Genomic DNA, 14,610 nt, shown 5'->3' with positions numbered 1-14,610 from the left:
TCTGCACAGTGCTCTTACAGCCTACCGGGAACATCTCTTACAAAGGCCTGTGAAACGAAGTTTCTTTGCAGGTCTGATCTAGCTGAAGTAGAACTTCCTCTCTGGGTGTGCTACATTGCCCTAGAGCTGCAAGGCACAAAGTGCTGCCTTCTTTCCAAAGGGTGAGAAGGGCCCCAAAGCATCTTGCTTCCGGCTCTTTGGGAAGCTAAGAAACAACTCGCTCTGCACAGTGCTCTTACAGCCTACTGGGAACATGTTTTACAAAGGCCTGTGAAATGCAGTTTGTTTGAAGGCGTGATCTCCCTGAAGTAGAACTTCTGCTCTGCCATGTGCTACATTGCCCTAGAGGTGCAAGGCACCAAGTGCTGCCTTCTTTCCAAAGAGGGAGACTGGACCAAAAGCGTTTTGTTTCCAGCTCTTTGGGAAGCTAAGAGAAAACACGCTCTGCACAGTGCTCTTACAGCCTACGGGGAACATCTCTTACAAAGGCCTGTGAAACGCAGTTTCTTTGCAGGCCTGACCTGGCAGAAGTAGAACTTCTGCTCTGGGTGTGCTGCATCGCCCTAGAGCTGCAAGGCACAAAGTGCTGCGTTCTTTCCATAGGGGCATATGGGCCCCAAAGCATCTTGCTTCCAGCTCTCTGGGAAGCTAAGAAACTAGTCGCTCTGCACAGTGCTCTTACAGCCTACAGGGAACATCTCTTACAAAGGCCTGTGAAACGAAGTTTCTTTGCAGGTCTGATGTAGCTGAAGCAGAAGTTCTGCTCTGGGTGTGCTACATTGCCCTAGAGCTGCAAGGCACAAAGTGCTGCCTTCTTTCCAAAGGGTGAGAAGGGCCCCAAAGCATCTTGCTTCCAGCTCTTTCTGAAGCTAAGAAACAAGTCGCTCTGCACAGTGCTCTTACAGCCTACTGGGAACATGTTTTACAAAGGCCTGTGAAATGCAGTTTCTTTGCAGGCGTGATCTCCCTGAAGTAGAACTTCTGCTCTGCCATGTGCTACATCGCCCTAGAGGTACAAGGCACCAAGTGCTGCCTTGTTTACAAAGAGGGAGACTGGACCAAAAGGCTTTTGTTTCCAGCTCTTTGGGAAGCTAAGTGAAAACACGCTCTGCACAGTGCTCTTACAGCCTACCGGGAACATCTCTTACAAAGGCCTGTGAAACGAAGTTTCTTTGAAGGCCTGATCTGGCTGAAGTAGAACTTCTGCTCTGTGTGTGCTACATTGCCCTAGAGCTGCAAGGCTCAAAGTGCTGCCTTCTTTCCAAAGGGTCAGAAGGACCCCAAAGCATCTTGCTTCCAGCTCTTTGGGAAGCTAAGAAACAAGTCGCTCTGCACAGTGCTCTTACAGCCTACTGGGAACATGTTTTACAAAGGCCTGTGAAATGCAGTTTCTTTGCAGGCGTGATCTCCCTGAAGTAAAACATCTGCTCTGCCATGTGCTACATTGCCCTAGAGGTGCAAGGCACCAAGTGCTGCCTTCTTTCCAAAGGGTCAGAAGGACCCCAAAGCATCTTGCTTCCAGCTCTTTGCTGAGCTAAGAAACAAGTCGCTCTGCACAGTGCTCTTACAGCCTACTGGGAACATGTTTTACAAAGGCCTGTGAAATGCAGTTTCTTTGCAGGCGTGATCTCCCTGAAGTAGAACTTCTGCTCTGCCATGTGCTACATTGCCCTAGAGCTGCAAGGCACAAAGTGCTGCCTTCTTTACTTAACGGCAGATGGCCCCCAAAGCATCTTGCTTCCAGCTCTTTGGGAAGCTAAGAAAGAACTCGCTCTGCACAGTGCTCTCACAGCCTACCGGGAACAGCTCTTACAAAGGCCTGTGAAACGAAGTTTCTTTGCAGGCCTGATCTGGCTGAAGTAGAACTTCTGCTCTGGGTGTGCTACATTGCCCTAGAGCTGCAAGGCACAAAGTGCTGCCTTCTTTACTTAACGGCAGATGTCCCCCAAAGCATCTTGCTTCCAGCTCTTTGGGAAGCTAAGAAAGAACTCGCTCTGCACTGTGCTCTAACAGCCTACCGTGAATATCTCTTACAAAGGCCTGTGAAACGCAGTTTCTTTGCAGGCCTGATCTGGCTGAAGTAGAACTTCTGCTCTGGGTGTGCTACATTGCCGTAGAGCTGCAAGGCACAAAGTACTGCCTTCTTTACTTAACGGCAGATGGCCCCCAAAGCATCTTGCTTCCAGCTCTTTGGGAAGCTAAGAAAGAACTCGCTCTGCACTGTCGTCTAACAGCCTACCGTGAATACCTCTTACAAAGGCCTGTCAAACGCAGTTTCTTTGCAGGCCTGATCTGGCTGAAGTAGAAATTCTGCTCTGTGTGTGCTACATTGCCGTAGAGCTGCAAGGCTCAAACTGCTGACTTCTTTCCAGAGGGTCAGAAGGACCCCAAAGCATCTTGCTTCCAGCTCTTTGGGAAGCTAAGAAACAAGTCGCTCTGCACAGTGCTCTTACAGCCTACTGGGAACATGTTTTACAAAGGCCTGTGAAATGCAGTTTCTTTGCAGGCGTGATCTCCCTGAAGTAGAACTTCTGCTCTGCAATATGCTACATTGCCCTAGAGGTGCAAGGCACCAAGTGCTGCCTTCTTTCCAAAGAGGGAGACTGGACCAAAAGGCTTTTGTTTCCAGCTCTTTGGGAAGCTAAGTGAAAACACGCTCTGCACAGTGCTCTTACAGCCTACCGGGAACATCTCTTACAAAGGCCTGTGAAACGAAGTTTCTTTAAAGGCCTCATCTGGCAGAAGTAGAAATTCTGCTCTGGGTGTGCTGCATCGCCCTAGAGCTGCAAGGCACAAAGTGCTGCGTTCTTTCCATAGGGGCATATGGGCCCCAAAGCATCTTGCTTCCAGCTCTCTGGGAAGCTAAGAAACTAGTCACTCTGCACAGTGCTCTTACAGCCTACCGGGAACATCTCTTACAAAGGCCTGTGAAACGCAGTTTCTTTGCCGGCCTGACCTTGCAGAAGTAGAACATCTGCTCTGGGTGAGCTACATTGTACTAGAGCTGCAAGGCACAAAGTGCTGCCTTCTTTACTTAAGGGCAGATGGCCCCCAAAGCATCTTGCTTCCAGCTCGTTGGGAAGCTAAGAAACAACTCGCTCTGCACAGTGCTCTAACAGCCTACAGGGAACATCTCTTACAAAGGCCTGTGAAACGCAGTTTCTTTGCAGGTCTGATCTGGCTGAAGTAGAACTTCTGCTCTGAGTGTGCTACATTGCCCTAGAGCTGCAAGGCACAGGTGCTGCCTTCTTTCCAAAGGGTGAGAAGGGCCCCAAAGCATCTTGCTTGCAGCTCTTTGGGAAGCTAAGAAACAACTCGCTCTGCACAGTGCTCTAACAGCCTACCGGGAACATCTCTTACAAAGGCCTGTGAAATGCAGTTTCTTTGCGGGCCTGATCTGGCTGAAGTAGAACTGCTGCACTGGGTGTGCTACATTGCCCTAGAGCTGCAAGGCACAAAGTTCTGCCCTCTTTCCAAAGGGGCAGATGAGTCCCAAAGCATTTTGCTTCCAGCTCTTTGGGAAGCTAAGAAACAACTCGCTCTGCACAGTGCTCTAACAGCCTACCGGGAACATCTCTTACAAAGGCCTGTGAAACGCAGTTTCTTTGCAGGCCTGACCTGGGAGAAGTAGAACATCTGCTCTGGGTGAGCTACATTGCCCTAGAGCTGCAAGGCACAAAGTGCTGCCTTCTTTACTTAAGGGCAGATGGCCCCCAAAGCATCTTGCTTCCAGCTCTTTGGGAAGCTAAGAAAGAACTCGCTCTGCACTGTCGTCTAACAGCCTACCGTGAATTCTCTTACAAAGGCCTGTGAAAGGCAGTTTCTTTGCAGGCCTGATCTGGCTGAAGTAGAACTTCTGCTCTGGGTGTGCTACATTGCCCTAGAGCTGTAAGGCACAAAGTGATGCCTTCTTTCCAAATGGTCCGAAGGGCCCCAAAGCATCTTGCTTCCAGCTCTCTGGGAAGCTAAGAAACTAGTCACTCTGCACAGTGCTCTTACAGCCTAGGGGGAACATCTCTTACAAAGGCCTGTGAAACGAAGTTTCTTTCAAGGTCAGATCTGGCTGAAGTAGAACTGCTGCTCTGGGTGTGCTACATTGCCCTAGAGCTGCAAGGCACAAAGTGCTGCCTTCTTTCCAAAGGGGCAGATGAGTCCCAAAGCATTTTGCTTCCAGCTCTTTGGGAAGCTGAGAAACAACTCGCTCTGCACAGTGCTCTAACAGCCTACCGGGAACATCTCTTACAAAGGCCTGTGAAACGCAGTTTCTTTGCGGGCCTGATCTGGCAGAAGTAGAACTTCTGCTCTGGGTGTGCTACATTGCCCTAGAGCTGCAAGGCACAAAGTGCTGCCTTCTTTCCAAAGGGGCAGATGATTCCCAAAGCATCTTGCTTCCAGCTCTTTGGGAAGCTAAGAAACAAGTCGCTCTGCACAGTGCTCTTACGACCTACTGGGAACATCTCTTACAAAGGCCTGTGAAATGCAGTTTCTTTGCAGGCGTGATCTCCCTGAAGTAGAACTTCTGGTCTGCCATGTGCTACATTGCCCTAGAGGTGCAAGGCACCAAGTGCTGCCTTCTTTCCAAAGAGGGAGACTGGACCAAAAGGCTTTTGTTTCCAGCTCTTTGGGAAGCTAAGTGAAAACACGCTCTGCACAGTGCTCTTACAGCCTACCGGGAACATCTCTTACAAAGGCCTGTGAAACGAAGTTTCTTTGAAGGCCTCATCTGGCAGAAGTAGAAATTCTGCTCTGGGTGTGCTGCATCGCCCTAGAGCTGCAAGGCACAAAGTGCTGCGTTCTTTCCATAGGGGCATATGGGCCCCAAAGCATCTTGCTTCCAGCTCTCTGGGAAGCTAAGAAACTAGTCACTCTGCACAGTGCTCTTACAGCCTACCGGGAACATCTCTTACAAAGGCCTGTGAAACGAAGTTTCTTTGAAGGTCAGATCTAGCTGAAGTAGAACTTCCTCTCTGGGTGTGCTACACTGCCCTAGGGCTGCAAGGCACAAAGTGCTGCCTTCTTTCCAAAGGGTGAGAAGGGCCCCAAAGCATCTTGCTTCCGGCTCTTTGGGAAGCTAAGAAACAACTCGCTCTGCACAGTGCTCTAACAGCCTACCGGGAACATCTCTTACAAAGGCCTGTGAAACGAATTTCTTTGCAAGCATGACCCGGCAGAAGTAGAACATCTGCTCTGGGTGTGCTACATTGCCCTAGAGCTGCAAGGCACAAAGTGCTGCCTTCTTTCCTTAAGGGCAGATGGCCCCCAAAGCATCTTGCTTCCAGCTCGTTGGGAAGCTAAGTAACAACTCGCTCTGCACAGTGCTCTAACAGCCTACAGGGAACATCTCTTACAAAGGCCTGTGAAACGCAGTTTCTTTGCAGGTCTGATCTGGCTGAAGTAGAACTTCGGCTCTGGGTGTGCTACATTGCCCTAGAGCTGCAAGGCACAAAGTGCTGCCCTCTTTCCAAAGGGGCAGATGAGTCCCAAAGCATTTTGCTTCCAGCTCTTTGGGAAGCTAAGAAACAACTCGCTCTGCACAGTGCTCTAACAGCCTACCAGGAACATCTCTTACAAAGGCCTGTGAAACGCAGTTTCTTTGCAGGCCTGACCTGGCAGAAGTAGAACATCTGCTCTGGGTGAGCTACATTGCCCTAGAGCTGCAAGGCACAAAGTGCTGCCTTCTTTACTTAAGGGCAGATGTCCCCCAAAGCATCTTGCTTCCAGCTCTTTGGGAAGCTAAGAAAGAACTCGCTCTGCACTGTCGTCTAACAGCCTACCGTGAATATCTCTTACAAAGGCCTGTGAAAGGCAGTTTCTTTGCAGGCCTGATCTGGCTGAAGTAGAACTTCTGCTCTGGGTGTGCTACATTGCCCTAGAGCTGTAAGGCACAAAGTGCTGCCTTCTTTCCAAAGGGTGAGAAGGGCCCCAAAGCATCTTGCTTCCAGCTCTTTGGGAAGCTAAGAAACAACTCGCTCTGCACAGTGTTCTAACAGCCTACCGGGAACATCTCTTACAAAGGCCTGTGAAATGCAGTTTCTTTGCGGGCCTGATCTGGCTGAAGTAGAACTTCTGCTCTGGGTGTGCTACATTGCCCTAGAGCTGCAAGGCACAAAGTGCTGCCTTCTTTCCAAAGGGGCAGATGATTCCCAAAGCATCTTGCTTCCAGCTCTTTGGGAAGCTAAGAAACAAGTCGCTCTGCACAGTGCTCTTACGACCTACTGGGAACATCTCTTACAAAGGCCTGTGAAATGCAGGTTCTTTGCAGGCGTGATCTCCCTGAAGTAGAACTTCTGGTCTGCCATGTGCTACATTGCCCTAGAGGTGCAAGGCACCAAGTGCTGCCTTCTTTCCAAAGAGGGAGACTGGACCAAAAGGCTTTTGTTTCCAGCTCTTTGGGAAGCTAAGTGAAAACACGCTCTGCACAGTGCTCTTACAGCCTACCGGGAACATCTCTTACAAAGGCCTGTGAAACGAAGTTTCTTTGAAGGCCTCATCTGGCAGAAGTAGAAATTCTGCTCTGGGTGTGCTGCATCGCCCTAGAGCTGCAAGGCACAAAGTGCTGCGTTCTTTCCATAGGGGCATATGGGCCCCAAAGCATCTTGCTTCCAGCTCTCTGGGAAGCTAAGAAACTAGTCACTCTGCACAGTGCTCTTACAGCCTAGGGGGAACATCTCTTACAAAGGCCTGTGAAACGAAGTTTCTTTGAAGGTCTGATCTAGCTGAAGTAGAACTTCCTCTCTGGGTGTGCTACATTGCCCTAGAGCTGCAAGGCACAAAGTGCTGCCTTCTTTCCAAAGGGGCAGATGAGTCCCAAAGCATTTTGCTTCCAGCTCTTTGGGAAGCTGAGAAACAACTCGCTCTGCACAGTGCTCTAACAGCCTACCGGGAACATCTCTTACAAAGGCCTGTGAAACGCAGTTTCTTTGCGGGCCTGATCTGGCAGAAGTAGAACTTCTGCTCTGGGTGTGCTACATTGCCCTAGAGCTGCAAGGCACAAAGTGCTGCCTTCTTTCCAAAGGGGCAGATGATTCCCAAAGCATCTTGCTTCCAGCTCTTTGGGAAGCTAAGAAACAAGTCGCTCTGCACAGTGCTCTTACGACCTACTGGGAACATCTCTTACAAAGGCCTGTGAAATGCAGTTTCTTTGCAGGCGTGATCTCCCTGAAGTAGAACTTCTGGTCTGCCATGTGCTACATTGCCCTAGAGGTGCAAGGCACCAAGTGCTGCCTTCTTTCCAAAGAGGGAGACTGGACCAAAAGGCTTTTGTTTCCAGCTCTTTGGGAAGCTAAGTGAAAACACGCTCTGCACAGTGCTCTTACAGCCTACCGGGAACATCTCTTACAAAGGCCTGTGAAACGAAGTTTCTTTGAAGGCCTCATCTGGCAGAAGTAGAAATTCTGCTCTGGGTGTGCTGCATCGCCCTAGAGCTGCAAGGCACAAAGTGCTGCCTTCTTTCCTTAAGGGCAGATGGCCCCCAAAGCATCTTGCTTCCAGCTCGTTGGGAAGCTAAGTAACAACTCGCTCTGCACAGTGCTCTAACAGCCTACAGGGAACATCTCTTACAAAGGCCTGTGAAACGCAGTTTCTTTGCAGGTCTGATCTGGCTGAAGTAGAACTTCTGCTCTGGGTGTGCTACTTTGCCCTAGAGCTGCAAGGCACAAAGTGCTGCCCTCTTTCCAAAGGGGCAGATGAGTCCCAAAGCATTTTGCTTCCAGCTCTTTGGGAAGCTAAGAAACAACTCGCTCTGCACAGTGCTCTAACAGCCTACCAGGAACATCTCTTACAAAGGCCTGTGAAAAGCAGTTTCTTTGCAGGCCTGACCTGGGAGAAGTAGAACATCTGCTCTGGGTGAGCTACATTGCCCTAGAGCTGCAAGGCACAAAGTGCTGCCTTCTTTACTTAAGGGCAGATGTCCCCCAAAGCATCTTGCTTCCAGCTCTTTGGGAAGCTAAGAAAGAACTCGCTCTGCACTGTCGTCTAACAGCCTACCGTGAATATCTCTTACAAAGGCCTGTGAAAGGCAGTTTCTTTGCAGGCCTGATCTGGCTGAAGTAGAACTTCTGCTCTGGGTGTGCTACATTGCCCTAGAGCTGTAAGGCACAAAGTGATGCCTTCTTTCCAAATGGTCCGAAGGGCCCCAAAGCATCTTGCTTCCAGCTCTTTGGGAAGCTAAGAAACAACTCGCTCTGCACAGTGTTCTAACAGCCTACCGGGAACATCTCTTACAAAGGCCTGTGAAATGCAGTTTCTTTGCGGGCCTGATCTGGCTGAAGTAGAACTTCTGCTCTGGGTGTGCTACATTGCCCTAGAGCTGCAAGGCACAAAGTGCTGCCTTCTTTCCAAAGGGGCAGATGATTCCCAAAGCATCTTGCTTCCAGCTCTTTGGGAAGCTAAGAAACAAGTCGCTCTGCACAGTGCTCTTACGACCTACTGGGAACATCTCTTGCAAAGGCCTGTGAAATGCAGTTTCTTTGCAGGCGTGATCTCCCTGAAGTAGAACTTCTGGTCTGCCATGTGCTACATTGCCCTAGAGGTGCAAGGCACCAAGTGCTGCCTTCTTTCCAAAGAGGGAGACTGGACCAAAAGGCTTTTGTTTCCAGCTCTTTGGGAAGCTAAGTGAAAACACGCTCTGCACAGTGCTCTTACAGCCTACCGGGAACATCTCTTACAAAGGCCTGTGAAATGCAGTGTCTTTGCGGGCCTGATCTGGCTGAAGTAGAACTGCTGCTCTGGGTGTGCTACATTGCCCTAGAGCTGCAAGGCACAAAGTGCTGCCTTCTTTCCAAAGGGGCAGATGAGTCCCAAAGCATTTTGCTTCCAGCTCTTTGGGAAGCTGAGAAACAACTCGCTCTGCACAGTGCTCTAACAGCCTACCGGGAACATCTCTTACAAAGGCCTGTGAAACGCAGTTTCTTTGCGGGCCTGATCTGGCAGAAGTAGAACTTCTGCTCTGGGTGTGCTACATTGCCCTAGAGCTGCAAGGCACAAAGTGCTGCCTTCTTTCCAAAGGGGCAGATGATTCCCAAAGCATCTTGCTTCCAGCTCTTTGGGAAGCTAAGAAACAAGTCGCTCTGCACAGTGCTCTTACGACCTACTGGGAACATCTCTTGCAAAGGCCTGTGAAATGCAGTTTCTTTGCAGGCGTGATCTCCCTGAAGTAGAACTTCTGGTCTGCCATGTGCTACATTGCCCTAGAGGTGCAAGGCACCAAGTGCTGCCTTCTTTCCAAAGAGGGAGACTGGACCAAAAGGCTTTTGTTTCCAGCTCTTTGGGAAGCTAAGTGAAAACACGCTCTGCACAGTGCTCTTACAGCCTACCGGGAACATCTCTTACAAAGGCCTGTGAAACGAAGTTTCTTTGAAGGCCTCATCTGGCAGAAGTAGAAATTCTGCTCTGGGTGTGCTGCATCGCCCTAGAGCTGCAAGGCACAAAGTGCTGCGTTCTTTCCATAGGGGCATATGGGCCCCAAAGCATCTTGCTTCCAGCTCTCTGGGAAGCTAAGAAACTAGTCACTCTGCACAGTGCTCTTACAGCCTAGGGGGAACATCTCTTACAAAGGCCTGTGAAACGAAGTTTCTTTGAAGGTCTGATGTAGCTGAAGTAGAACTTCCTCTCTGGGTGTGCTACATTGCCCTAGAGCTGCAAGGCACAAAGTGCTGCCATCTTTCCAAAGGGTGAGAAGGGCCCCAAAGCATCTTGCTTCCGGCTCTTTGGGAAGCTAAGAAACAACTCGCTCTGCACAGTGCTCTAACAGCCTACCGGGAACATCTCTTACAAAGGCCTGTGAAACGAATTTCTTTGCAAGCCTGACCCGGCAGAAGTAGAACATCTGCTCTGGGTGTGCTACATTGCCCTAGAGCTGCAAGGCACAAAGTGCTGCCTTCTTTCCTTAAGGGCAGATGGCCCCCAAAGCATCTTGCTTCCAGCTCGTTGGGAAGCTAAGAAACAACTCGCTCTGCACAGTGCTCTAACAGCCTACAGGGAACATCTCTTACAAAGGCCTGTGAAACGCAGTTTCTCTGCAGGTCTGATCTGGCTGAAGTAGAACTTCTGCTCTGGGTGTGCTACATTGCCCTAGAGCTGCAAGGCACAAAGTGCTGCCTTCTTTCCAAAGGGTGAGAAGGGCCCCAAAGCATCTTGCTTCCAGCTCTTTGGGAAGCTAAGAAACAACTCGCTCTGCACAGTGCTCTAACAGCCTACCGGGAACATCTCTTACAAAGGCCTGTGAAATGCAGTGTCTTTGCGGGCCTGATCTGGCTGAAGTAGAACTGCTGCTCTGGGTGTGCTACATTGCCCTAGAGCTGCAAGGCACAAAGTGCTGCCTTCTTTCCAAAGGGGCAGATGAGTCCCAAAGCATTTTGCTTCCAGCTCTTTGGGAAGCTGAGAAACAACTCGCTCTGCACAGTGCTCTAACAGCCTACCGGGAACATCTCTTACAAAGGCCTGTGAAACGCAGTTTCTTTGCGGGCCTGATCTGGCAGAAGTAGAACTTCTGCTCTGGGTGTGCTACATTGCCCTAGAGCTGCAAGGCACAAAGTGCTGCCTTCTTTCCAAAGGGGCAGATGATTCCCAAAGCATCTTGCTTCCAGCTCTTTGGGAAGCTAAGAAACAAGTCGCTCTGCACAGTGCTCTTACGACCTACTGGGAACATCTCTTGCAAAGGCCTGTGAAATGCAGTTTCTTTGCAGGCGTGATCTCCCTGAAGTAGAACTTCTGGTCTGCCATGTGCTACATTGCCCTAGAGGTGCAAGGCACCAAGTGCTGCCTTCTTTCCAAAGAGGGAGACTGGACCAAAAGGCTTTTGTTTCCAGCTCTTTGGGAAGCTAAGTGAAAACACGCTCTGCACAGTGCTCTTACAGCCTACCGGGAACATCTCTTACAAAGGCCTGTGAAACGAAGTTTCTTTGAAGGCCTCATCTGGCAGAAGTAGAAATTCTGCTCTGGGTGTGCTGCATCGCCCTAGAGCTGCAAGGCACAAAGTGCTGCGTTCTTTCCATAGGGGCATATGGGCCCCAAAGCATCTTGCTTCCAGCTCTCTGGGAAGCTAAGAAACTAGTCACTCTGCACAGTGCTCTTACAGCCTACCGGGAACATCTCTTACAAAGGCCTGTGAAACGAAGTTTCTTTGAAGGTCAGATCTAGCTGAAGTAGAACTTCCTCTCTGGGTGTGCTACATTGCCCTAGAGGTGCAAGGCACAAAGTGCTGCCTTCATTCCAAAGGGTGAGAAGGGCCCCAAAGCATCTTGCTTCCGGCTCTTTGGGAAGCTAAGAAACAACTCGCTCTGCACAGTGCTCTAACAGCCTACCGGGAACATCTCTTACAAAGGCCTGTGAAACGAATTTCTTTGCAAGCCTGACCCGGCAGAAGTAGAACTTCTGCTCTGGGTGTGCTACATTGCCCTGGAGCTGCAAGGCACAAAGTGCTGCCTTCTTCCCAAAGGGTGAGAAGGGCCCCAAAGCATCTTGCATCCGGCTCTTTGGGAAGCTAAGAAACAACTCGCTCTGCACAGTGTTCTAACAGCCTACCGGGAACATCTCTTACAAAGGCCTGTGAAACGCAGTTTCTTTGCGGGCCTGATCTGGCAGAAGTAGAACATCTGCTCTGGGTCTGCTACATTGCCCTAGAGCTGAAAGTCACAAAGTGCTGCCTTCTTTCCTTAAGGGCAGATGGCCCCCAAAGCATCTAGCTTCCAGCTCGTTGGGAAGCTAAGAAACAACTCGCTCTGCACAGTGCTCTAACAGCCTACAGGGAGCATCTCTTACAAAGGCCTGTGAAACGCAGTTTCTTTGCAGGTCTGATCTGGCTGAAGTAGAACTTCTGCTCTGGGTGTGCTACATTGCCCTAGAGGTGCAAGGCACAAAGTGCTGCCTTCTTTCCAAAGGGGCAGATGAGTCCCAAAGCATTTTGCTTCCAGCTCTTTGGGAAGCTGAGAAACAACTCTCTCTGCACAGTGCTCTAACAGCCTACCGGGAACATCTCTTACAAAGGCCTGTGAAACGCAGTTTCTTTGCAGGCCTGATCTGGCTGAAGTAGAACTTCTGCTCTGGGTGTGCTACATTGCCCTAGAGCTGCAAGGCACCAAGTGCTGCCTTCTTTCCTTAAGGGCAGATGGCCCCCAAAGCATCTTGCTTCCAGCTCGTTGGGAAGCTAAGAAACAACTCGCTCTGCACAGTGCTCTAACAGCCTACAGGGAGCATCTCTTACAAAGGCCTGTGAAACGCAGTTTCTTTGCAGGTCTGATCTGGCTGAAGTAGAACTTCTGCTCTGGGTGTGCTACATTGCCCTAGAGGTGCAAGGCACAAAGTGCTGCCTTCTTTCCAAAGGGGCAGATGAGTCCCAAAGCATTTTGCTTCCAGCTCTTTGGGAAGCTGAGAAACAACTCGCTCTGCACAGTGCTCTAACAGCCTACCGGGAACATCTCTTACAAAGGCCTGTGAAACGCAGTTTCTTTGCAGGCCTGATCTGGCTGAAGTAGAACTTCTGCTCTGGGTGTGCTACATTGCCCTAGAGCTGCAAGGCACAAAGTGCTGCCTTCTTTCCTTAAGGTCAGATGGCCCCCAAAGCATCTTGCTTCCAGCTCTTTGGGAAGCTAAGAAAGAACACGCTCTGCACTGTGCTCTAACAGCCTACCGTGGATATCTCTTACAAAGGCCTGTGAAACGCAGTTTCTTTGCAGGCCTGATCTGGCTGAAGTAGAACTTCTGCTCTGGGTGTGCTACATTGCCCTAGAGCTGCAAGGCACAAAGTGCTGCCTTCTTTCCTTAAGGTCAGATGGCCCCCAAAGCATCTTGCTTCCAGCTCTTTGGGAAGCTAAGAAAGAACACGCTCTGCACTGTGCTCTAACAGCCTACAGGGAACATCTCTTACAAAGGCCTGTGAAACGCAGTTTCTTTGCAGGCCTGATCTGGCTGAAGTAGAACTTCTGCTCTGGGTGTGCTACATTGCCCTAGAGCTGCAAGGCACAAAGTGCTGCCTTCTTTCCTTAAGGTCAGATGGCCCCCAAAGCATCTTGCTTCCAGCTCTTTGGGAAGCTAAGAAAGAACACGCTCTGCACTGTGCTCTAACAGCCTACCGTGGATATCTCTTACAAAGGCCTGTGAAACGCAGTTTCTTTGCAGGCCTGATCTGGCTGAAGTAGAACTTCTGCTCTGGGTGTGCTACATTGCCCTAGAGCTGCAAGGCACAAAGTGCTGCCTTCTTTCCTTAAGGGCAGATGGCCCCCAAAGCATCTTGCTTCCAGCTCGTTGGGAAGCTAAGAAACAACTCGCTCTGCACAGTGCTCTAACAGCCTACAGGGAACATCTCTTACAAAGGCCTGTGAAACGCAGTTTCTTTGCAGGTCTGATCTGGCTGAAGTAGAACTTCTGCTGTGGGTGTGCTACATTGCCCTAGAGCTGCAAGGCACAAACTGCTGCCTTCGTTCCAAAGGGTGAGAAGGGCCCCAAAGCATCTTGCTTCCAGCTCTTTGGGAAGCTAAGAAACAACTCGCTCTGCACAGTGCTCTAACAGCCTACCGGGAACATCTCTTACAAAGGCCTGTGAAATGCAGTTTCTTTGCGGGCCTGATCTGGCAGAAGTAGAACTGCTGCTCTGGGTGTGCTACATTGCCCTAGAGCTGCAAGGCACAAAGTGCTGCCTTCTTCCCAAAGGGGAAGATGAGTCCAAAAGCATTTTGCTTCCAGCTCTTTGGGAAGCTAAGAAACAACTCGCTCTGCACAGTGCTCTAACAGCCTACCGGGAACATCTCTTACAAAGGCCTGTGAAATGCAGTTTCTTTGCAGGCCTGATCTGGCTGAAGTAGAACTTCTGCTCTGGGTGTGCTACATTGCCCTAGAGCTGCAAGGCACAAAGTGCTGCCTTCTTTCCTTAAGGGCAGATGGCCCCCAAAGCATCTTGCTTCCAGCTCTTTGGGAAGCTAAGAAAGAACACGCTCTGCACTGTGCTCTAACAGCCTACCGTGGATATCTCTTACAAAGGCCTGTGAAACGCAGTTTCTTTGCAGGCCTGATCTGGCTGAAGTAGAACTTCTGCTCTGGGTGTGCTACATTGCCTTAGAGCTGTAAGGCACAAAGTGATGCCTTCTTTCCAAAGTGTGCGAAGGGCCCCAAAGCATCTTGCTTCCAGCTCTTTGGGAAGCTAAGAAACAACTCGCTCTGCACAGTGTTCTAACAGCCTACCGGGAACATCTCTTACAAAGGCCTGTGAAATGCAGTTTCTTTGCGGGCCTGATCTGGCAGAAGTAGAACTTCTGCTCTGGGTGTGCTACATTGCCCTAGAGCTGCAAGGCTCAAACTGCGGCCTTCTTTCCAAAGGGGCAGAAGGACCCCAAAGCATCTTGCTTCCAGCTCTTTGGGAAGCTAAGAAACAAGTCGCTCTGCACAGTGCTCTTACAGCCTACTGGGAACATGTTTTACAAAGGCCTGTGAAATGCAGTTTCTTTGCAGGCGTGATCTCCCTGAAGTAGAACTTCTGCTGTGCCATGTGCTACATTGCCCTAGAGGTGCAAGGCACCAAGTGCTGCCTTCTTTCCAAAGAGGGAGACTGGACCAAAAGGCTTTTGTTTCCAGCTCTTTGGGAAGCTAAGTGAAAACACGCTCTGCACAGTGCTCTTA

Source organism: Equus asinus, chromosome 1, assembly GCF_041296235.1.
Source record: "Equus asinus isolate D_3611 breed Donkey chromosome 1, EquAss-T2T_v2, whole genome shotgun sequence".
Taxonomy (NCBI): Eukaryota; Metazoa; Chordata; class Mammalia; order Perissodactyla; family Equidae; genus Equus; species Equus asinus.
This window is presented reverse-complemented; position numbering follows the sequence as displayed.